This window comes from Grammomys surdaster, unplaced genomic scaffold (genome assembly GCF_004785775.1).
Source record: "Grammomys surdaster isolate TR1022 unplaced genomic scaffold, NIH_TR_1.0 239, whole genome shotgun sequence".
NCBI lineage: Eukaryota > Metazoa > Chordata > Mammalia > Rodentia > Muridae > Grammomys > Grammomys surdaster.
The window spans coordinates 5,693,561-5,717,050 of record NW_021604684.1 but is presented as its reverse complement, the minus strand read 5'-3'; the positions used below and the strand labels follow the sequence as shown (position 1 = coordinate 5,717,050).

General features: G+C 46.8%; 1 protein-coding gene across 2 annotated transcripts in view; it reads left to right on the top strand.

Moving 5' to 3' along the window:
* Positions 1-931: 931 nt before the first annotated feature.
* Znf532 (zinc finger protein 532) overlaps positions 932-23,490 on the top strand; it is a 113,152-nt gene continuing 90,593 nt past the window's right edge. For both annotated transcript variants that reach the window (XM_028774232.1, XM_028774230.1), the window contains exons 1-2: positions 932-989; positions 1,958-2,067. The gene's annotated coding sequence lies outside the window, so the exon portion shown is untranslated. The remainder of the gene's footprint in view (positions 990-1,957; positions 2,068-23,490) is intronic.

Sequence of the window (23,490 nt, the reverse complement as noted above, 5' to 3'; positions counted from 1 at the left end):
CACCGCGAGGCCGCGGCGGCGAGGAGCCCTAGGGCGGCGAGGCCCGGCTCCGCTCTTAAACACAGACCCCGGCGGCGGGGAGGCGCGACACGCCCGTAGCATGGAAGCCGCCGCCGCCGCCGCCGCCGCCGCCGCTCGCACTGCAGCGGGCGCAGCAGCAGCAGCCGCCGGCGGCGCGCGGAGCAGAGGTCGCCCGAGCCACGGCCCGGACACCCGGGCTTGAGCGCTGCGGAGGCCCGCCCGGCCAGGGGGTGGGTGTGCGCCTGGGACAGGGGGCCGCGAGGGTGCGGGCGGACGCGGGCGGGAGGGGGCATTGGGCCCCTCGTGCCACCCCGCGGGTCATGGCGAGCGCGAGGCTCAGGCCCCTTGGCCTGAGTGCAGCGGCCTGTCCCACCCTGGCTTTGGGGACAGCCGGCCTTCGCGCCCAGCCAGCGTCTTGAGGGGGGGCCGAGGCAGGGCTGGTGTTGCTAGGCCCCACCAGCTCCAGAGGGGGCCACGTGAGCACGGGCTCGCCTCCCCCTCCAGAGCTGGTTGTGCACAGATGATTTTCCCAAGGCCTGGGTGCCCCCTCTTCCCTACTGTCCCTTGACTTGTCCCCTAGCGCCCCACACCTCACCAGTGTGCTACCCAGAGGTGAAGGGATTTGGATCAACCCCCCAACCCCCAGGTGCTTGAAAGAAGAGAAGGTTGGAGGAGGAGGAGGAGACTGGGGGGGCTGCTGCTGGTGGTGGTGGTGACAGGGCTGGGAGAGAGAGGAGAAGGACGGAAGGGAGGAGGGGGCTGGGTGGGGTGGGGGTGACAGGCAGAGAGGAGCCTGGTCAACAAGCCAGCACCACTCTGCTAGGAGGCCAGGCCGGCTCCCGCAGCCGATGCATCCTGTGTGAGGAGACACACATAGATTGCTTTCTTGGGGGCTCTTTGTCAGCCACCAACACAGGGAACACACACTGACACACACGTACACAAAGATCTGAGCCAGGTTGTGGGAGGTAAGTGGGGGAAAGAGAAGGAGGGGGAAACAGTGTCTGCGGTGGGCTTTGGGGTGGAGGGGGATGAGCCCTGAGGGGCTGTGGGGGGCTCATGAGGTGAGCATTTCCAGGGTCCTGTGCTTGTGTGGAGGGGACACACACACACACACACACACACACACACAGAGTGACCTTTCCCTCCTCAGGAAGCCCTATAAAAGGGAGAGGCAACCCCCAGCAAGCTCCCACCCTGTGCTGATTCTCAGGGACTTGTTGGCAACTCAGCGAGGGTTGCCATAGCTTTTTTATGTAGGGTGACCAGAACCGGCTGAAACTGGTTTGAGGCAGATCAGCTCCTGAACACAATGCAGTCACTGAGCTTCCACAGTGGGATAGCAGCTTCCTCCCTTCATGGCAGCCAAAAGCAGAGGAGCTTGCAGGAAGCTACCATCCCAACACAGTATGTAAATGCACACTTAGACACCACACAGCATTGGTACGTGACTGGTGGAACCCTAAAAGAGCCTGTGTAGAGATGCTTGGGGGGAAAGGTGCACGTTTGCAGGCTCTGAGATTTCTTAGGCTTTTCCTGCCTCTTTTTTCTTTTGCTTAAGGGATGGACAAGGAGCTGAGATTTATGACCCTTATTAAAGAAAAAAAAAAGTATGTGCCTTATTAGGGTGGGGACACTTGGTTTGTGCAGTCTCTCTTTTTCTCTGTGTTTTTATGGAAACAGAACCAGAATGAACTGATGGATTTGTAATGGTAGTTTGTTGCTGGAGAATGCTACTTTGCATGCCTTTTTTTTTTTCTCTTGCAGGCTATGTTCTATTTTGTGCTTTTCCTTTTAGAAGCTACTAAAGGGTGTTGGGGATACTTGGGGTTATTATGAAGGCCAAAAGGTAACAATATTGTTCTAGGAAATGAGCATAAATGTGTTCCAGTGATGCTGTCAGCCATCCATGCTGTCTCTTTTTTTTTCCTTGTAGGCCTGTTGACTGGGGCTGCTTTTAACCCTTTCATATTTGCAGAGAATGCAACGGTGTGACAGTAACTGAACACTGGTCCAAAGTCTTTTCAAAAGGTCAAGGTTCACAAGGTGAGATATGCTATTTTTAGCATGAATTTAAATATTAATCTGCACATCCATTCTGACACAGGCTGACAGTGGATTGGTACCCTGGAGATGAGTGGGGTTCAGAATGGAGACCAAATACCTTTCCTCTTATCCATGTTTAATGGGATTCCAGTGACTTTTTTTGATGGTGTTGCTATCAAGGCAAGATCTGAATGCCTTCATTAAATCGCATGTGCCTGGGCGATTTGGAAGAGTCAGGCCTGGAAAGGCATGTTTAGAGGGTGGGAGGTAGCGGGGCCTTGTGGGGAATGCACTGTTTTTTGCATAGAAGCAGTCCACATTTCTTGTTTTGACCACAGTTGTAAGAAAAGGCAGGGCTTCACCAAGTCGAAGCAGGCCAGCCAGCTTTTTAGGCTGTGAGGAGCCTGGAGGTAGTAGTCTTTTGTTCATCCTTCACCTCTCCCTTTTCCTTGCTCCCCGTGTTGACCTGAAGGGTTTCTCAGGCAAGTAGTGGAATGTCTTTTATTGATTTTGGGGGCTGTCGACAGAGTGTTCACCATTGGATTATTTGTGGCATACATTTTAATGTAGGATACTAAGGAAGGACTAAGAGAAACCCAGCTCTCTGGTTCCATCTGTACAAGAATGACTGTCAGCTTGTAGCTTTACTGTAGTGGGTGGTGGAAAGTATCTAATGCTTTGACTGCAGTCAGAATTGGGTTGGTTAAAAAAAATGTAAACTAGAGTTTGGAAAGGACAGGAGAGGAGAAAGCAGAGGAGGGCAGCAAGTTAGTGAGGAACAAAGGCTGAAGGGGCTTCCAGGAGAACACTAAACGTTTCGCCTTGGGGTTCCTTGTGCAAAGAACTACAACTTCCTCAAACAGGAAACCAGTCGCACCAGAGTCTGGTCCAGTATGATCTCAGCAACAGAGCTGGTTCTGCCTTTCTGCTGGTTTGGTAAACGCACAGTCAAGAGGAACCCATGGGAGACCTGATTGCAAATACGTTTTCTCCCTTTGAAGTGCGTATCGTGTTCCTCTCCGGGTTCAGCTGAATAGTCTATTCAGAAATGCGGAGGATCTTAGCCTTGGTGAAATTGTGTGCTGGCAGTTTGGTGGGCAGTCTGTCTGCAGTAAAGGGTGTTAAGTATGCAGGGGTTTTATTGTTGGAATGTTTTCCCCCCACTGGGCTGCAGAGAGTCGCCTGTGTGCTAGCATTGGCAAAAGGGTGGGGGAACTAGAGTGCACGGTTAGCTTGGAATATTTTATAAAGTATTTAATGGAGATAAATGTGTTCTCAGATGGATATGCCAGCGCAGAGCCTCCAGAATGAAGCAAGGTTCTTTGAAAATCACTCTGCTAAAAATTGGTTTTCAGTTCTACCTCCTTTTCGACTGCTAGAGGTTCTGCAGATGACTGTGGTAGAAATAACGCTTGCCGACCGTATTCGGCTCTATACTGCATGGTGTGCTGGCCCCTGAGTTTCTGGTGCCAACTAAAACTCAGATGGCTAATGTGATAAACCTTAATTAGCTTAAGACAATACGCTGGTCCGTCATTTAGTCCTTCATTCCGGTCTTTCCAGGGGCAGGGGGTTTTATTTAGCCTTCACAGCTAGCCTCTTGCAATGACCATTTCTTGAGAATGTGTTTCAGAAACTCTCTTTAGGTACTGCATGTCGTGGAATGTTCTGGTCTGATGTACTCTCTTGTTGGTTTTAGCTTTGTTCTTTCCCCTCCCCCCCACAAGAAGCCTGTCCTGAAAATAGCATTTGTTTTACATTTAGGCCAGTCTTTCCAGCTGCAAATGCTGTTGGAGGCTGGGGAGCTGGTTCTCCCAGGCCGCAGTCATGAGCTCATCTTGGATTGGAGTTGGCCTCAGGTGTTGATCTCATGCAGGGCTGTAACAAGGTAGCAGGCCTGTGTCTCTAGGGAGAGAGACCCAGAGACACAGGGCGTTCTGGAGAATAAGCAAGGGCATGTTCCTTCCTGGGAGAGCCAGGAAGGAACACTATGGCTCCCATACTGGAGCTACAGCTGGCGTCTGCTTGTTGTTTCCTGAGGCGGTCTCTGAGGAGGACCTTCGGGCCTTCCCTGTCTGCAGCAGGAATGTGCGGGTTTGGCGAGAGCACACTGGAAAGAAAGTGTAACTGGGTGGTGAACACTTGCTTGTTTTCATCCTTTGCCTGAAATTGAATCATATTTTCCATGTTAAGGAACACTCAATCCAAGGTTTTTTCTTTCTTTTTTTACAGCTCAGTCTAACCTGGTTCAGGGTTTCATTCTGTGTTCATAGTCTCTCCCATTTTCCTTCCCTCCCACCCTCTCCTCTTTTCTCTCAAACACCCGACCCACCTTGGAGTCAGGGTCTTGGATATGTACCCCAGGCTGTCCCCAAATGTCATCCTTCTACCTGGCTCTGAGTGCCAAGGTTATAGGCGTGTGCCACCGTGCCCAGCCCAGCTCATCTATAAGGACAGACTTGGAACGAGGTAGATCACATTTAAGAGTTTTTTTTTTTTTTTTTTGCTTACACTTGTTAGGTTGAGTTACCGAATTAAGATTTGGTCCCTGCTGCCCTTTTTTTGAAATCCTTTTGTCAGCCTCTGTGTTGTGTGGATTTTGGGTAACCTTGTCTGTGTCCTTGGTTAGAACTGAGCTGTAAGTACAGCTGCTGCAGAAGTTACCCTGATGTGGAATCACTAAAGGGTACAAGGTGCTGGACAGAGCTGAAGAACAGTTGGGGAAACTCCTTCCTCAGCTGTGGCCTTCCCCCCCACCCTCATTCTCTCCCTTACTTCTCAGACTGTCAGAACTAAGACAGCAGCACTGAAGTCCATATGTTGGTGTTAAGTGTGTTTTAGAGATGATCACTAGTCTCTAGGTATGGTTAAAGGGTTTCAAATATTTAATTTACACCCAGAGACGTAGGATGGACAATTCCTTAGGTAGAGCCACATGTGAGTTGACATAATCCATGCAAAAATCATGGTGAAACTTCTTGCTGCCCCTTTGAGGCAAACTCTTCCCCCACCTAAGCCCCTGGTAGCCGCAGTCCTAGACTATTCTATTCTTCTCTGGCTAAATTGCTGGGGCTTTCCCAAACAGGGGCTTCTTCCACTTGGCAAGATGTGTCCGAATTACCTTTATTGCTTTGTGTATCATTGACTCTTGGTCCTTTGTATTGGTGAGTACTATTCCACCGTCTGGATGTACCAGTTTGTTCATCCTTACTGTGGTTGAAGAACAGTCCAGTTTCAGGTGATTGTGAACAAAACCTACCTCAAATATCTGTGTACAGGTTTTTGTGTCAGTATTTTTAAATTTTATTGTTTATAAATACTAGGCATTGTTTGCTCATATGTAGGAGTTTGGAGTTTAAATGAAATAAATTCAGCTCACTGTATCATACAGAAGAGATTCGACCTTGGCAGCTGCAGTAAGGCCTGCCCAGGAGGAGAACTGGGCCCACGAGGACATGGGGAGATGATCGTGATAAAGGAACTCTAATGGGATGACATGCTTTATCACCCTGAACTAATCGGAATTAGCCAAAATGGAAACAAAAAGCTGCAAGTGGTAAAACAACCTTTTATTTCTTCCGGCAATTATTTTTAATCTCAAGCCTAGTCTGGCAGAGCTGTTTGTTTTCAGTTCAGTGAAACACCACACAAGAGTAGAATTGAAATTTTGGAAAACGATACATGGAAGATCTCTGGTGAAATCTCGGTGTCTTATACACACACACACACACACACACACACACCCCATTGGTATCTACCATTTGAAGTCATTTGAAGTCATTTGAAGTCATTGGATACCTGGGAAGGAGGTGACCGTGTTTGGGCACTGTCATGGCAGTGGAGGAGTGGAGAGATTTGAAAACAAGTTTTTTCCCCCCTTTGCCACAGAGTCCCTGTCCTGTAGCCCATACTGTCTGTCCTGGAACTCATTCTGTAACTGAGGCTGGTTTTAACCCTGAGTGCTACATTTTTTCCCCCTCTCCATTTTGGTTAAAATGAGTTCATGAAGGAGGAAGGGACAGCTAAGGATAAAGTTCCTTGTAGGTCAGGAAGGATAGGGAGAGGTACCCGAGGCACAGAGAGGAATGAGCCCAGGAGTCTTCAAGCAATGCAGATGTGAGGATTCTGCCCTCAGGTACCAGAGGCTTCATTGTTTTTTTGAGCTGTAGGCATCTTTCAGGATTCTGGGAATGCAGAGGAAAGAGGAAACCTGAGAGCAAAGAGTAGGAAGTAGTCCACAAAGCTTTCATAGATCAGGGAAGTGGCCACCTACTGTTCTTGTCAGGGAGGAACCCTGAAAGGGTTGACCCTGGAAAGTCTTTGAGTGTGTGAGGCTAGCCAGGGTTCAGGAAGGAAGAACATGTGAGTGTTGGAGCAGTGATGGGAAGGCTCAGTGAGAGCCTGGTGGGTAGGTGTTATAGTAGTGTGGCGGCCATATTGATGGCCGTGAGGCAGAGAAAAGCAAGACTGATGAGGCTGTTTCTGGACAGCCCTGGTAACTCTGGATACTAGTATTAGCAGGAAGATTTAGTCTTCATCCCAGAAGTCTTGTGGGAATGCCCTGGAGATGGAATGGAAGCTAATGAGGCTTGAGGCAGGGAGAGCAAGTGGGAGCTACTCCCACCCCTACCTCCTGCAGCAGTTTAGGGGAGAGACTCTAAGGCTTTACAGTGAGGCTGTTACATTCCCGCTGTCTGTAGGATGGAGTGGAGGGTGGTTACACAGGAGGCCAGGCCATGTGTGGGGAGGGATGGAGTAGGAAGGAGGGGCTTGGTGGTGACATAGGTTAGTTGGCAGCTGGTTCTTTCTATTTTAGGATGACCAGGTCAGAAGGCAGAAGAGATGGGAAAAGGATGCTTGGGAAGAGTTTTAATCTGCTGAGTTCAGGGTTGGGCACAGTCACCTGGGACGGGCTCTCTGCCTCTTTAGCTCCTTCGGTGTGGCTGACTGGACTAGAGGTCAGGTTGGATGGATGACAGCCTCAGTTCTCACTAGAGGAACCAGTTCTAAGATTACTTGTGTGGACCTCACACCAGGGAGTACTGAACATTCTGTTTGGGGGTAGGTCTTTCCTGTTCGTACAAACCTTCTCCTGGGCAAGGACTAGAGAGACGCTTGCTTTTGTCTTTACGTGCTCTGCTGAGGAAAAGTGCAGAGATTAACAACTCATCTCTAACAGTTTGTAATAACAGGGCAGAACGTTTATCACATCACACTCTAATAAAGATCATTTAAAACAGGAATTGTTTATTCTCTGAAATTTTCAGTTTAATATTTTCAGACTGTTGTTGACCTTTGTAGCTGTGACCTTGGGAAAAAAAAGAAGTCACAGATAAGGAGAGTTGTCATTAACACAGAGCAGCAATTACAGGAAGGCAAGTGTGAAGAGTTTGGGGTCCCTAAGATAAAGGCAGTATAAGAGGGTTTGTACACTTTAAAATGCGTGTTTCAGAAAGCTGGGGTGAAGCTCAGTGGTGGTTAGGTCCTGGGACTCATCTCTAGCACCACAAAGGAAAAGACAGTTGGAGGGTGGAAAGTTTTCTAAGAAGGTACAAAACAGTATCCACAACGAACACCTGCAGGCACTGAAGTGTCTGGTGGATTTTGTTTGTTTGTTTTTTTTTTCAGGCAGGGTCTCATTCTGTTGCCTTGGCTGTCCTGAAACTAAATTTGCTGACCAGGCTAGCCTCTAACTCACAGTGATCTTCCAAAGTCTGTCTCCTAAATGCTAGCACCACAGCCTGCTTTTATCTGGTGAATTTTAGACTCAGATGATTTCTGATACTGCTGAAGCAATGGGATGAACCATCCCATTGGACAGTGGGGAAACTGAGGGAGGCACTCTGGCAGAGGGTAGAGGATTTGAAACATGCTCCCTACCACATGGATGGTAAGGTGGCTCAAAGGATGATCTAAGGCTGACTTTTGAGATACAACAAGACTCTTCCTGACTACTCAGCACAGAGGGAGATGTGTTCGCTGTGTCAGAGCTGGCTCTAGAAATAGCACATTGGATGGACAAAAGTTTTCCTGGGGAAGTGAGAAGAAATAAAGAGATGCGCTGGAAATGAGAGAGAAATGGAGGCAAGATGCGAATAATTTCACCATAAATAAGCATAGCTTAAAGAATTCCTGGAATCATCTTTTCCAGACAGGACGTTCAAGAGGGGAGAGCCCTCTTGATTCTGTTTGATTGACATCTGCAGACAGAAACACAGTTTTAGAGAAACACTGAGTGGCTTTCTTAGCTGTCACGTGTCTCCCTACTAAGGCTGCTGTCTGTGTCTTTGGCTGCACACACCAGCATTGTATGGTTTTTGATAAAGTTGATTATTACACCTTTACATAGTTAGAGCTTCCTGGCATGCAGAACAGTGCTGTAGACCTAATAGATAATCAGGTGTTCAATCAGCTCTAGCCTTTTTTTTGAGATGCAGATTCATTTTGGAGGCTGATTCTTGAGGCTAGCAACGGGCATTGATTTTTTTTTGTGTGATTTTTGTTTCAAGCAATAGGTTATAGAGATATGAATCCTACAATAAGAGTGTTGAGAAGCTTCATAGATTAGATCATTCAAAGTCCACTGCTTTAAAAGGATTCATGTTTAGATACAATTTGTAATTTTTGCCACATTTTTCGTACAGCTAATGCAAATAGAATATCAGGTAGTTCATAGCAGATGGGGATCCAGAACCCAGCATCTGGACCCTCACCTAAGAGTCTTTCCACCATGGCTTTCTGGATGGATTCTAGACTTTTATTGTTTGGTGGTATATAATTCTGCTCTCATTTGAAATTTGTATCAGATGAGCCTGAAAACATGAGCCAATCAAAGTAAGTCTGCCATGGTGACTCTGATGAGCTGGATGCTAACAATCCTGACTATGTTTTATCCAGTAGGGCCAGGTTAGGTGGGAATGGTGATGCTTAATGTGTGCTTAGCCCTAGGTGGTGGTGGGACTGTTTTTAGATGCCCTTGTCACATTCTGGAGTGTCTATTTGTGTGATCCTCTGTGATATAGACCTATGATGTACTCTGACTAGCTGTAGGACCTGGAACTAGTTACAGAATTCCAAACTGGACTTTTCCAGGACTTGTCCCAAGCATGGTCATGTCCATTACAACAGAGTGCATGAAGTCAGCCCTTCCCCAAGTTGTGCTTTTATTCCATGTTCCTTGGTCTTCCATTTGAGGACAATGACATTGCTTTGTATACTGGGTTTTGAAGAGTCCTATGTTTCTGTGCTCTTCCCTCATTTGCAAGTAGACAGTTAATTTTGACCATAAAAATACAAAGAATATGTATGTATTGTCTACTTGTGTCTGGGGCTTTAGCTACAGCTACTTTATATCTGGTTAAAAGTGGTTGAAACGTAGGAAGAGGAACCTTCATTTTCTTTGGAATTAAACCTTGTGTCTCACCTCTCTTCATCCTTGGGACAGCTCAGCTACCTCATTGACTCTGGTCAGGATGAGCTTAACCAACAAAGCTCGTTTACAGAGCTGTGCAGCCTAGCTGGGTCTGGTGTGTCAGGCCTGGAGTCCAAGCACCTAGGAGGGAGAGGCAGGCTGGTCTCCTGAGTTCTAAGGCCAGCTAAGGTTATGTCCTGAGGCCCTCTCTAAAAAAATGGCAGCTTAACAATGCCTTTCACTGGCCATTCATCTCGTCACATGTTTGTGTGATTGCACCTACATGTTCATGTCTGTGCATGAATCATAAATAGAAGATGCACCTGGAAATTGGGCCTTGCATGCCTGCCTGTAACTCTTTTTTTGTTTTGTTTTTCGAGACAGGGTTTCTCTGTGCAGCCCTGGCTGCTGCCTGTAACTCTTAACACTCAGGTATGAGCAAGGGCATCCTCTGGTACACATGGGGTTCAAGAGTAGCCTAAACTACTTAAAGGAGATGTGAAATAGTTTCTCATTACTTTTTTATATTGGATATGTAATAAGTGAGTACCATTGTGGTTAAATGCTCTCAGGCAGTCAGTACACAGTTGCTACATCACATGACCTGGTGTTCAGGTCATTTTACCCTGACCTTTTCCTCTCATGAATACAGCTCATAGGAAATTTAAAACTGCATATGGTTTTCATATGTTTCTGTTGGGCAGGATGCTCTGGTTGAGAGGGTATCCATCAGAAATCGTTTTGGTGGTGTAACTTCTGGTGCCCTTTCCTGTCTTTGTGTTTATTTAGTGGCCCTTTGGTTGGAAGTTAGTAAGTACAATGACTATATCACTGTCCCCTTGTTAGAGAAGCCTGCCCTTTTCTAGATGGAGCCAGCTTTTATCTCCCAGGTGTTCTTAATTCGTCTCTTGGCCATAGGGTTTGCACAGCTATGCCTCTGTGTGAGCTCCAGGAAAGAAAGCACTGCTTGTTGTAACTTACTAGGTGTGTGCTTCATGCCTTAGACTAGTATCCTGGAAAGTGTACTTGCATGCCTGTAAAGACTCAGTGACCATTCCTACGGGGTGTGAAGGCATATGCCCTTAATCCCCAGACTTGGGAGACAGGTGGATTTCTGTGAATCTGAGGCCAGCCTGGTTTACTCAGTAAATTCCAGGACAGCCAGAGCATACAATGAGACCATCTTAGAAAAAAACCAAAACAAGAAAGATTTCATGTACCATTTCTAAGTGATGAATGGTAGATTTTAAATTGTCATAAACTGGACATCCTTGCCTCCTCCCCAGCATGCACTGCTTCCTCCTGTGTTTGTATGTAGCATCTCTTTGCTTATGCTGTTCTGCGCCTGTCACCAAGGGCTGAGTGCCTGTCTAGTCGTCTGCAGTCACTTCTCACTTTAATTGATACACACATCATGAGGGTCTTGTTACAGTGTCGGAACTGCTTGACTGAACCCAGGCCTTGCACTTTCCTTGGCGGTCCCTACAGGAACAGAGCTACACCCTCAGCCTCTTCTGTTCTTGTGTCCTTGTGACTGAAGTGTAGAGCATCCTGTCTCATCCTCCTGCATGTTGAAGTTATAGCTGTGAGCCACCATCCCAGCTCCCCTTTAACCCTTTAGCACCTGTAGTCTCTCTCATAAGGCAGACGATGTCAGAAGGCTGTCAGATCAGCACATGGGCAGCGCCTCCCAGTTTAGTAGACTCAATGATTTGGGATCTAGTGAGACTTGTAAGAGTGAGTTATCTTCGGAAGATGGCTGACACTCCTCTTCTAGCACATGGTAAAAGACTACCAGCAGGGCATTATGGCGGCCAGCACTCCTGGGAAGGTCACAGTGAAGTCCCAGGCAGCCAGGAAATTGAGCTGATACACTGAGTGAGCTCTGAGGGACTGGAGTGGTGGATCTCTTACACGGGCACACTGATGAGCTCTGAGATAGTAGTGGAGTTGTGTCTCTCCAAAAGCCTGCCTTAACACACAAATCATAGTTTATATCACGCTGGACACTGGGCCACCGCTCTATAAAATATGAACCTGGAACATCGACAGTGAGTTCTTAGTTTGTTGGCTGGACCCATCGTCTGGCAGTTTAGCACATAACCTTGCTTCTTGCACTGTGGGAGTCTCTCGGGCTGGTGGGTAGTAGGGCTGCTGTGGGGTTGCAGATTGCTGCAGTGGGGCTGGACTGTGTTGAGGTGGAACAGGACCAGGCTGGGCAGCCCTGGAGAAAGGAGAGGAATTGTGAGTGTCAGGAGCTGCGGACGAGTTCAGAATGTAGCTGGAGCAAATTAAGCTTGGCTTGGAGTTTGCCAAGAATCAGGATGAGCTCGGAGCCAAAGACCAGAAGTCAGCCCACAGAGGGCATCAGAGGGCCCAACAGAGAGAAGGTCACAGTGCAGGGAAGCCAGCAAGAACATGGGGATGCAAAAGATGCTTACAACAGAGTGCAAGACGGCAGGGACTGGGCTGAGCTAATAGGAGAGGCTCTGGTGCCAGGAACTGAACACGTGTGTGAGTGAGGCTCTTACGAAGGACCTACAGTCTCCGTGTGCATAGTGACAGAGGACACTGGTGTGTGTGGCAGGAGTGGGTCATGTGGACAGGGAATGGTAACAGTTTCTTGTAGGGGATTTTAAGGAAAATACTGAAAGACCTGATTAATTTGCTGTTTTGTGCCCTAGAGGTCAAATGACAAAGACACAGCTCCAAGCCAGCCAAGGCTACACAGTGAGACTGTCTCAAAACAAACAAACAAGCTGGGCGGTGGTGGTGCACGCCTTTAATCCCAGGACTTGGGAGGCAGAGACAGGCGGATTTCTGAGTTTGAGGCCAGCCTGGTCTACAGAGTGAGTTCCAGGACAGCCAGGGCTACACAGAGAAACCCTGTCTCGAAAAACCAAAACCAAACAAACACACAAATAAAACCCCCAAACCCCTATGACAAAATTGCATTTTTAAAAAATATTCTGAAAATTAAATTCTGAATTGCTCTTTTGGGTTCTAAAATGAGGGATGCAGAAGGGAGAAAGGGTTCTGAACAAGATAAGCTTGGGTGGGGTTGCGAAGAAGGTAAGGGATGCAGTTTGACAACACAGAAGGATGATCCAGAGAGAAGTGATGGAGATGCAGTATGCCTTCCAGCAGACAGTGTGTGTGGCAGTCACTGCCCATGGCTGGCTGCCTGAGAGAAAGGGCTTGCTAAGCAGTGGTGAAACCTGCCTGAGGTGACTTCGTCATGCTGGGGAGATGCAGCTAAGAAAACCAGTTGGGGACACTTGGTTTCCGAGTTGTTAGGCAACAACTCTCAGCCCTTCTGAAGTGTGGGTGTCTTCCTGTTGCATGCTTAGGGAATTGAAGCTCAGCAGCCTCATGGGTGAGAATGCATTGGCACCAGACTGGCTGTTCTGATTCTAGCTCAACTTCTGACCTTAGTTCAGGAGCTAAGGTGCCTGAGCTCTTTTGTTTGGAACGCGCGTCTATATTAAGCTGGGTGTGATGGCTCAATGCCTGTAACCACAGCAGTCCAAAGGGTGAGGGAGAACGTCAGGAGTTCAAGGCCAGACTATGGAGGGGAGAGCTCTAGGCCATCCATGCTGTGCAGAGCTGGAGTGTGAGGCTCTGTCCCAAACAAAACCAAGAACCACAACTACAACAGAAAGCCCACCCAAAAGAGTCTGTTACCTCTTCCTCAACTAAGAAGTCCAGTAGGGCAGGTGAGATAGATGGTCCAGAGGGTAAAGGCACTTGTCACCGTACTATTTGAGTTCAATCCCTGGGACACAAATGATGGACGGGACTGACGCCCACAGGCTGTTCTCCTACCTTCATATGTGCCCTCCAATACACAGTAAGTTAATGATAATGGTAATAATGGGTAAGAAGTGTTAACTTGTGACATTTGGTCCACAAATGCAAAATGCATGGCTCATGCAAGTAGTGCCTTGCCCTGTGATGTGGGAGGTGGGGAATTTGTTCGACTCCCTGGAGGAAATCTTTAAACCTATGTTTAGGGTCTTGCACAGACATAAGGGCTCCTCACCCTATTTTTGTTTTTTTTGGGACAGGGTTTCTTCTGGCTGTCCTGGAACTCACTTTGCAGACTAGCCTTGAACTCAGAGACCCATCTGCCTCTGCCTCTCGTGTGCTGAGATCAACCACCACATCCTGCAGACATTCTCATATAATCATTTGTATGTGTATGCTTGGCGTCCTCATAGACACTGACAGTGTCTGGTAAAGTCAGGTACTTGACATGGTAGTGATTGGACTGTCCTGGTTTTATAGAGACAGGTCAGAATTAAACATGCACCTCTAATCCCAAGTGTTAGGATATCCTTGGCTCCAGCCGAGTTTCAAATTGAACTGTAATGTCTTCGGTTACTGCTCCAGTTTCAGGTCATTGAGGGTAGGAAAAATCTTCCTCTGTTTTACTTAGAGGACTTTGCCAAAGTGTCTCTTTGTTAAGGGGGCTTAAGGACAATCTTTGTCGCCCTGTGGATTTCTGAGAATTCTGGTGATATCTGCCTTGGTATTGTCTGTTGGGAGTGTCACCATTGTAGCTTAGTTTGTTCGAAGACTCTCTCTCTTAGAATCCCAACACTGACCTTTTGTTTTTATTTCTTTGTTTTCCTGTGAGGACATTACTATGTGGTGCTGGCTAGCCTTGAACTCCTGATCCTTCTGCCTAGTTTTGGGTCCCCGAGCCTGGCCACTGAACTTGCTTTGATATTGCAGTAACTCACATTTAGAAAGGACTGTGTTCTAGGTACTGTAGTGAGTGCTTACTTGGTTTCTTTTGTTGCTGTTGTTTAGATTTATTTTATGAGTCTGGCTGTTTGCCTGCATGCAAGTGCATTGTGGGTCTGCAGACAGAGGCTGAAGAGTGTGTCAGATTCTTTGGAGCTAGAGTTACATGTGGTGAGCCGCCATGTCAGTGCTGGGAACTGAGCCTGAGGCTTCTGCAAGAGTAGTCAGTGCTCTTATCTGCTGAGCCATTTCTCCGAAACCCACTCACTTGGTTTAGTTAACCCTCACAGTAACTCTTTTTAAAATGAGAATAAATTTTACTAATTTTTGAGAACTTTATACAATATACTTTGATCATATTCACTCCTGCTCCTCCTAGATTCAACTCCTATACCTCCAAACATAATAACTCTTCAGAGTTGATATTCATATCTCTGTTTTACATTTGCAGATTTTTTTTTTTCTTGAGACAGGGTCTTGCAGTGTAGCTTAGGCCAGCCTTGAACTTACAGTGATTCTCCTGCCTCAGAATCTCAAGTGCTTTGATCATGAGCATGTATCACCATGTCTGGCTTCAGAAGTGAAACTTAAAGGATGGTGTGACAAGCCTAGGGTGTAGCTCAGTGGGAGAGTACCTCCAAGTCCTGTGCTCGCCCCTGGGTCTGGCCTTGGGCACTGTGATCCAGCACTATGGTCCATGTTAGCTTCTTTCACCGGTCGGTCCTCCTTTACCGCACACACCTGAGGCTTACAGCACCCTGAGGCTTACAGCGCAGATGCTCTGCTCTTGGCAGTCCGTAAAGAGCCAGTCAAGTGACAGGTTATTTTATTCTATTGATAGACTCTTACTATGTATCCCTGGCTAGTCTAGAACTCCCTGTAGACCTGGCTGGTTTTGAACTGAAAAATATCTGCCTACCTCCACTTTGAGTGCTGGATTAAAGGAGAATATTACTATCTCTAGTGTTGTCACATGGGGTTTTACATAATCTTTTCTATGTCATTGACCTGTAGGCAAAATCCTTTGAGAAAAACTTATTTTTTATTACTAAATCTATCTTTTCTTTTTTTTTTTTTTAAAAAAAAAAGCTTTATTTATGTATATGAGTATACTGTAGCTGTCTTCTGACAAACTAGAAGAGGGCATTGGATCCCTTTACAGATGGTTGTGAGCCACCATGTGGGTGCTGGGAATTGAACTCAGGACCTCTGGAAGAACAGTCAGTGGTCGTAAGAACTGAGCCATCTCTCCAGCCCTAAATTTATCTTTTTAAGATTTGTTTTTATTGTTTTTAATTATTTGCATTTGTCTGTGCACTAGAGTGCAGGTGTCCTTAGAGGCCAGAGGCATCGGATCCCTGGAGCTGGAGTTTTAGGTGGTTGTGAGCCATCTGACATAGTACAGAAATTGAACTTGGGTCCTCTGCACTCTTAACCACTGAGTCGTCTCTCTAGTCCCGTTATGCTTTAGTATTTGAAGATGTGGTCACTTGTTTGTTCCTGAGGTCCAGGTGTGCCTGGAGGGGAAAGTATGAAGTTGTTAGAAAAATGGGTAGGCAGCACTTCATCTCAATCTAAATCTAGAATTTGCTCTTGTTCCCTATAAGCAACTCCCAGAGAGAACCATTGTTGAAGCCTTAGTTCTGGGATCTGCAAAGATGCTTAAGCCCAGGAACCCCTGTGGGCTTGCTTCCTGCCCTGGGTGCTGTGGTGGGAAAATCATAGGATCAGAGGACTCACTCAGAGAGAGCTTTGCAGTGGGGAGGAGGGAGGCTATGTGTGGAACCAAACATTCTCCTACATACTTTAAAAAGTATTTGTTTTTATGTGCATTGGTGTTTAGTCTGCATCAATGCATGTACATCACATGCTCGCAGTGTCTATAACATAGGCCAGAAATAGGCATCAGAACTGGAGCTGCCATGTAGTTGCTGGGAATTGAACCTGAGTCCTCTAAGAGCAGCCAGTGCTCTTAACCACTGAGCCGTCTCTAGCCCCTCTGCTAATTACCCTGATGCTAGATCTTGTTCTTTCTCTGTCGAGTGGAGAGTTTGAGTAACCAGCGGCATATGGTAGCGTGAACATTGTTCTAAGCTGGTGTCTGTCTGTGATGAAGTTACGGAAGAGCTGACATGCCGGGCAGTGGTGGTGCACTCCTTTAATCCCAGCACTTGGGAGGCAGAGGCAGGTGATTTCTGAGTTCGAGGCTAGCCTGGTCTACAGAGTGAGTTCCAGGACACCCAGGGCTGCACAGAGAAACCCTGTCTCGAACCTCCCCCCCCCCCCAAAAAAAAAGGAAGAGCTGACATGGTTCTGATTAATACTGGAGGGTTTTATCTGTCTCCCCTTCCGTGTATCAGTAGCTGATGAGGTGCTGTAAATAATCCTCCTCCTCTGCCCACCTCCATGTCTGGTTTTGGTTTACTTCAGGAAGTGGGCGGCACATGTTGGGATTGGGATGCTCACTTACAGATGAAAGCATTGTATTTTGTAATAAAAAATAATGGTTTTAGTGCTTTGGCATCTGGTGAGAATTGCCTCATAGTTAAGCACTGGAGCTGTTTTGGATGATGACAGCCATTTTGGAACTTCTTTTTTTTTTTTTGGTTTTTCGAGACAGGGTTTCTCTGTATAGCCTTGGCTGTCCTGGAACTCACTCTGTAGACCAGGCCTCGAACTCAGAAATCTGCCTGTCTCTGCCTCCCAAGTGCTGGGATTAAAGGCATGTGCCACCATTGTCCGGCAGTTCAAACAATTTTTAAAAACTATTTTATTTGTGTGTGTGTGTGTCTGTGTTTATGTGTGCATGTATGTTTGTATACGTATATATGCATGCATGGTTTGTGCGTGGGTGCCTGCATGCTTGTATGTGTATGCCATGGTGTATGTGTCAAGGTCTAAAGACAACTCTGGGAAGTCAGTTTTCTCCTGGCACCTTTATGTGGGTTGTGGGGATTGAACTCAGGTCTTTTAGGGTTGTATAGCAAGCATTTTACCCACTGAGCCATCTCAGAATCCCTGTTAAAAGCTTGAGTAGTAAAAATTCCATCAAGAAAACCTCTGTTGTGAGAAGCCAGCAGGTCTGACCTTTTGTGAACTATCAACTCTCCAGAGAAGTTTACAGTTCCTGTGCTCCCCTTTCCTCGTCCTCCCATGACCTCTCTCCCCTGTGCTCCCATGCCCTTCCCCTTCCTCCCCCCCATGCTCCCATCCCCTCTTTCCCATTCTTTGCTCTCTCCTTTTCCTTCTCTTCCCCCTTTCTGGTCTCTTTTCTTTGAGACTATTGTCCCAGGGTGGCCCTGAACTTGAGGCAGTCCTGCTGCTGATTCTCACCTTCTTACTGGCACAGTGACAGGTTTGCACTCACACACAATGTGTACAAGCACTTCTCCCCCAGCACACACAGACAGGGTTCAGATCCTCTTGCTTCATCCTCTCATGCTAGGATTACAGGTATGTGCCATTACTACACCAAGCTTCTCCTGTGTGTATGTGTTTGTGTGGGAAAATAGGCCGCAGTGGTGGTGTCCCGGAGGCTTTCCATGTGTCGGGTCCCACAAACAGGAGAAAGTCTAAGGTTCCAAAAGGGTTTATTTTCATGGCGGATGGTAGATGGATCTGGATGTACTCCCCCCTGAATTTCAGGGCAGACCTGAGTTAAATAGGGAGGGAGAAAGGGGGAGGGTCTGGGGAAGAATGCTTAATTGGCTCTGCCCTCTGGCCTTCATTAGTATGTAAATCTCTAGGGCCTGAGGCCTATAGTCACACCCTCTACCTGTGCACTTTGGGAGGGGCTGTAATGGCCGGCCTACGTGACTGAGTTTTATGGAGACTAGACTGCTTTTCAGGACCCTGGGTTCTGGGGACGTGGCCGAACACTTACCGTTTCTCCCTTGGAGTCTCGGGGTTCCAGGCCCATGCCCAGCCATGAACCAAGATACTCTTGACCCACATATTTGTATATGTAATATGTGTGTGTATGTACATATGTGTATATATACATGTGTTGTGTGTGTGTGTGCGTGCTTGAGTGAATGTATATGTACTGTGTGCATGCAGGAGCCCATGGAAGTGGGCATTGGATCCCTAGGAACTGGAATTTACAGCGTTGATGAGCTGCTTTGTGGTCCTCTGCAGAAGCAGCAAGAGCTCTTCACCACAGAGCATCTCTCCAGCGCTAGGATTCTGCCACATTTAACAATAACAACAAACATTTACATTACGTTTTCTTTTGAAGCATTATTTATTTTATGTATGTGAGTACACTGTAGCTGTCTTCAGACACACCAGAAGAGGGCGGTGGATCCCATTACAAATGGTTGTGAGCCACCATGTGGCTGCTGGGAATTGAACTCAGGACCTCTGGAAGAGCAGTTGGTGCTCTTAACTGCTGAGCCATCTCTCCAGCTCTTAAATTACATTTTTATGTCTTTATTTTAGGTGCATGTGCTACTGTGTGAATGTCAAGACCAAAGGACAATTTGTGGAGTTAGGGCTTTCTTCTTGTGTGGTTCTTGCACCCAGTTTGGTGGGTAAATACCTTTACCTGCTGATCTGTCTCACTGGCCCTAGCATTCTTTTTTTTTTTTTTTGGTTTTTCGGGTCAGGGTTTCTCTGTGTAGCCCTGGCTGTCCTGGAACTCACTCTGTAGACCAGGCTGGCCTCGAACTCAGAAATCCGCCTGCCTCTGCCTCCCCAGTGCTGGGATTAAAGGCGTATGCCACCACCACCCAGCTGGCATTCATATTTTTTAATGTTAGAAATCTCAAAAATGTTGAGGAGCAGAAGCTTCCCAGCTGGACTTGGGACTTAGATGCAGATCTGAGGAGTAGAGGCTTCCCAGCAGGACTTGGGACTTAGATGCAGAAATTTGGAAGGTTTTATCTGCCCAGGTGATAAGGGAAAGAGTTACTTTGAAGCTGTCATTTCTGTACTCAAAATATCACTTCTAATTTTGGAAATCTATATTTTACCTCAAAATAGAATTGTGGAGAAGCCACTAAAAAGCATGACATTTATAGACACTAGAGGAAAGCACCTGGAGTCTGGGTGTGCCTCCTCCTGATCAGCTTTTACTTCAGTAGCCGTGCCTCCTCCTGACCAGGGCTGTGCTGTGCTGTTGGCTACTTTTTGCTTAGTTATGAAATGCTGGAATTCACTAAATAGGCTTTATTTGAAGCTAGGCATGGTGGCACAGTACTCAGGAGGCAGAGACAGGCTGATCGCTTGAGTTCAAGGCCAGCCTGGTCTACAAATCGAGTCTAGGATAACCAGCGGTATTTTACACAGAGAAACCCTGTCTCAAAAAAATCATAAAAGAATTAAAAAAGGGTTTATTAATTCAAAGGCAGTTCATATCTAAGTATGGAGATACATAGGGAAAGTTTTATTACTTTCAGTGTGTAACCACTCGAATAACCCCCTTGAGAGTCTGGACGGACCTGGTGACCAGTACTTGGGAGCTGAGGCAGAAAGATGGCTGAAAGTTCAAGGTTAAGAGATGGCTCAGCTGATGAGCATAAGAACCTGATCTTGGATCCCCATCATCCACATTAGGAACTGAAAATCCTGGGCACTGTGGTGCACGCCTGCAATAGTCCCCCGTGCTGGGAGGCAGTCAGGAAGGATTCCTGGGGCGCAGGGGCCCGCCAGCCTCATGAAATTAGTGAGTTCCAGGTTCAGTGAGAGGCTGTCTCAAAAACCAGGTAGAGAGCAAGTGATTGATTGAAGAAGACACTCAACACGGACCTCTCACACGAGTGCCCATGCACACAAACTCCCACACGAACATACAAAGGACACATGCACCCATGCACACGCAGCCTTAATGAATTTTCCTAGTTTGTTCATGGAAACAGGTCTAGCCTAGATCCTTTCAGTGTTCTCAAACATCGGAGAAACACAAAGAATGCGCTCTGTCAGTGGAGATAGAGCCCGTGCAAAGTGCGTTTAGCAGAAGGCCGTGACTGGAGGAAATTGAAAGTCCCATCTGCTTCCTTTTATGTATCGAGAGAATTTGGAAATGTATAATTACTTTTATATGAGCTTTCTGTTTCGTTTTGAATCTGGGTCTTGAACTCATGGCAGTTCTCCTGCCTGAGCATCTGAGAGCCACCACAGCTGGGTGATTCTTTTGTTTTATAAGGAATGTGAAGAAATTTACCACTTAGACCTATATGCTTAAAATGGCTCAGCGGGGGCTGGGTGTGGCGCTGCATGCCTTTAATCCCAGCAGAGACATGCTTTTGAATTTGAGGTCATCCTCGTTTATAGAGAGAACCAGGCTAGCCAGAGCTACTTAGTTGGATCATGTCTCAAAAAACAAAACAAAACAAAAAGTGGTTAAGATGAAGCTCGGCCTTAGAGCATGTGACTGGTTCAGTCCTCAACACCTTTGAGATAAAGTGGTTAACATACTAAGGTTGCTGGGTGCGGTGGCTTCCCCCTTAATGACAGCACTTGGGAGCAGAGGCAGGCCCACTTGCCTCTACATAGTGAATTCCAGGACATCACGAGCTGCATAGTGAGACCCTATCTCTAGAAGAACCAAAGCAAGGAAGGAGATAAGGAAAAAAAAGTCAGTGGTACTTATATTTTACCATAGCTTCTTATGTTTTTATTTTTCTTCTTGTTTTTGGTTTTTCGAGACAGGGTTTCTCTGTATAGCCCTGGCTGTCCAGGCTGGCCTTGAACTCAGAAATCCACCAGCCTCTGCCTCCCAAGTGCTGGGATTAAAGACGTGCGCCACCACCGCCCGGCTCTTCTTGTTTTACTGATGGAAATTTGCATGATTTTTAGTGTTTTTTTTCTATGTTGCAAGTAACTCGGCTCCTTCAAATATTTCTATTTAGATGTTCTTCGGCTTGATTTTTTTTTTTTTTTTAAACACTGCCCTTGTACCACACAGTCAGTGGCTTGTCACCCTGGTATATCAGTTAGGGTTCTTGCTGCCTGTTTTTCTTTGGGCATAACTAAGAAAAGAATATTCTTTCCCCTTCATTCCTGGATTTTAAGAATTTATTGGTTCTAGAAGCTGCCAGGAGAGAAACTGCCCCGTTGTAATCTCCTTACCTGAGGATTTTCTTTAATTAGCTAATGAACTCTGAGTCTGGGCAAGTCCTGCCCTGTGTACTTTTTACTACTAGTCTTATGCCTGGTAAGTGCAGATGTGGTCTTTCAGGTAAGGTAGGTAGTTCATGGAGGCAGGATGAAGGGTCTTGGGAGAGCACAGTTACTGGTACCTATAGCTGGGCTACATATCCTATTCCACAGTGTGCTAGTGAGGAGCCCAGGAATTCTACTCTGCTTCTATGTTGTAGTTTAATATTAATATGTATTGTCCTGTAACTCCCAAGTAGTACACCTGCTGGGGATTAAACCAAGGGCCATGTGTGTAGTAGGATCATAAGAAAAAGGCTCTGCCACTTATCTGTATTTCCAGAACTTATTCTCTCCCTTCCTCTCTCCCTCTATCCCTCCTTCCTTCCCTCCCTTTCCCTCCCTCCCTCCTTCCTTCCCTCCCTTCCTCTCTCCTCCCCTCCCTCCTTTTCTCCCTTCCTCCCTCCCTCCCTCCTTCCCTCCCTTCCTCCTTCCCTCCCTCCCTCCCTTCCTCACTCCCTCACTCCCTCACTCCCTCATTCCTTTCTTCCCTCTCTCCCTCTCTCTCTCTTCCTTGGAGTTTCATTAAGTTGTATAGGTTGGCCTTGAACTCACTCAGTAGCTCAGGGTGGCTTCAAACCTGTGATTCTATACCTTCTGGTGGCTGGATTTCAGGCCCAGCTATAAATGCCACTACCTCTCCCTTCTTCAGGAAGATCAGCAAAAGCGTTCAACTGCTGAGCTGTCTCCAACATACACCCCTCCTCCCAAGTTGTAAACCTTTCATTCTGCATTTGAGTTTTCTTGCTATTCCCTGTGAAGTGTTAACCTGAGGGTAATCTTGCCCTTTAAATTCACTGTTTTCTATAGGAAAACACTCGCTAGGTATTTTTGTATACTGTTTCTTTAGTGAGTAGATATTGCCTGTTCAAGAGCCTTTTTTTTTTTTTTTTTTTTTCCCCTCGAGACAGGGTTTCTCTGTGTAGCCCTGGCTGTCCTGGAACTCACTCTGTAGACCAGGCTGGCCTTGAACTCAGAAATCCATCTGCCTCTGCCTCCCAAGTGCTGGGATTAAAGGCGTGCGCCACCACTGCCCGGCCTGTTCAAGAACCTTTGTCTCACAGCAGATCAGCACAGTTCTATTTTAGAATGGAGCAGAAAAAGAAAAGATGCCAGCAAGGTGCTGACCCTGTCACTCATGTGCTTTGGGTGTGGTCTGAAGGGAAGGGAAACTGCAGTGTGTAGGACCTGCCATCTTCCACCTGGGGTGTGACTCAGGGCCAACCATGCCAACCTTCTGCAGCTGTCAGCTTGGGCAGGCCTGGTCAGGATTGCAGCTCTGGTTACCAGGCCTCTTGGCCCAGTGTTAGACTAGTCTAGGGGAGCGGCTGTGGTTGTGCCACTTCCTGAGGAAGTGACGGGCTCCAGACTCCGTGAAGCTTTATTCTTGGGTTCCCCTGGGGCCGGTGGGAAGTAGAAGTAATATGCAAATAGCTTTCTTTGAAGCTGGCTCAGAAGGCCTTCTTCAAAGCCTCTGGTTGGGTCAGTGCTTAGCTTTTAATTGCCTCTGACTGCTCTGCCATTCTGCTTTCAGACAATAGGAAGAATGGGACTTTGTGTCTTTCTGTATAGAAGTTTTCAGGATTATGTTCTGATATAAATGTTGAAAATGTAATATTTTAAAAGAAACCAACTCAATTGACTAATAGCACACAGCCTCCACAGAATATTTTCTGTAAGCAGAGTCAGGGTGAAGCCACAGGATGGCTCATTAGGGAAAGCTTGTCTGTGCTTTTGCGGGGCTACAGATCAAAGGCAAAAATTAAATCAATGTACTCCATGTGGAAGAGTCTTTAGTGAACTCTAGGCTCACTGCTACATAGTTTCTGATTCTTAAAATTGTGTGAAAGTAACTATTTTTATTGAGAGTTTTCTTCCCCTACTTCAGTGCATGGAGGATCCTATCCTCCTCCCTAATTTTTTCTCTTTCCCAAGTATTTTGGACAGACATGCTTCGTAGGTTACGTGTCTGACTTGAAAGTCGCAAGGTTCGCTGGGTAGAGGTAGATAAACTCACCTCTGCTGCCACGGGGAGAGTGGACCCCAGCCTAGCCTGTACATGTAGATATAGCCTCAGTGTTTATGTCGATAGGCACATTTTCCTT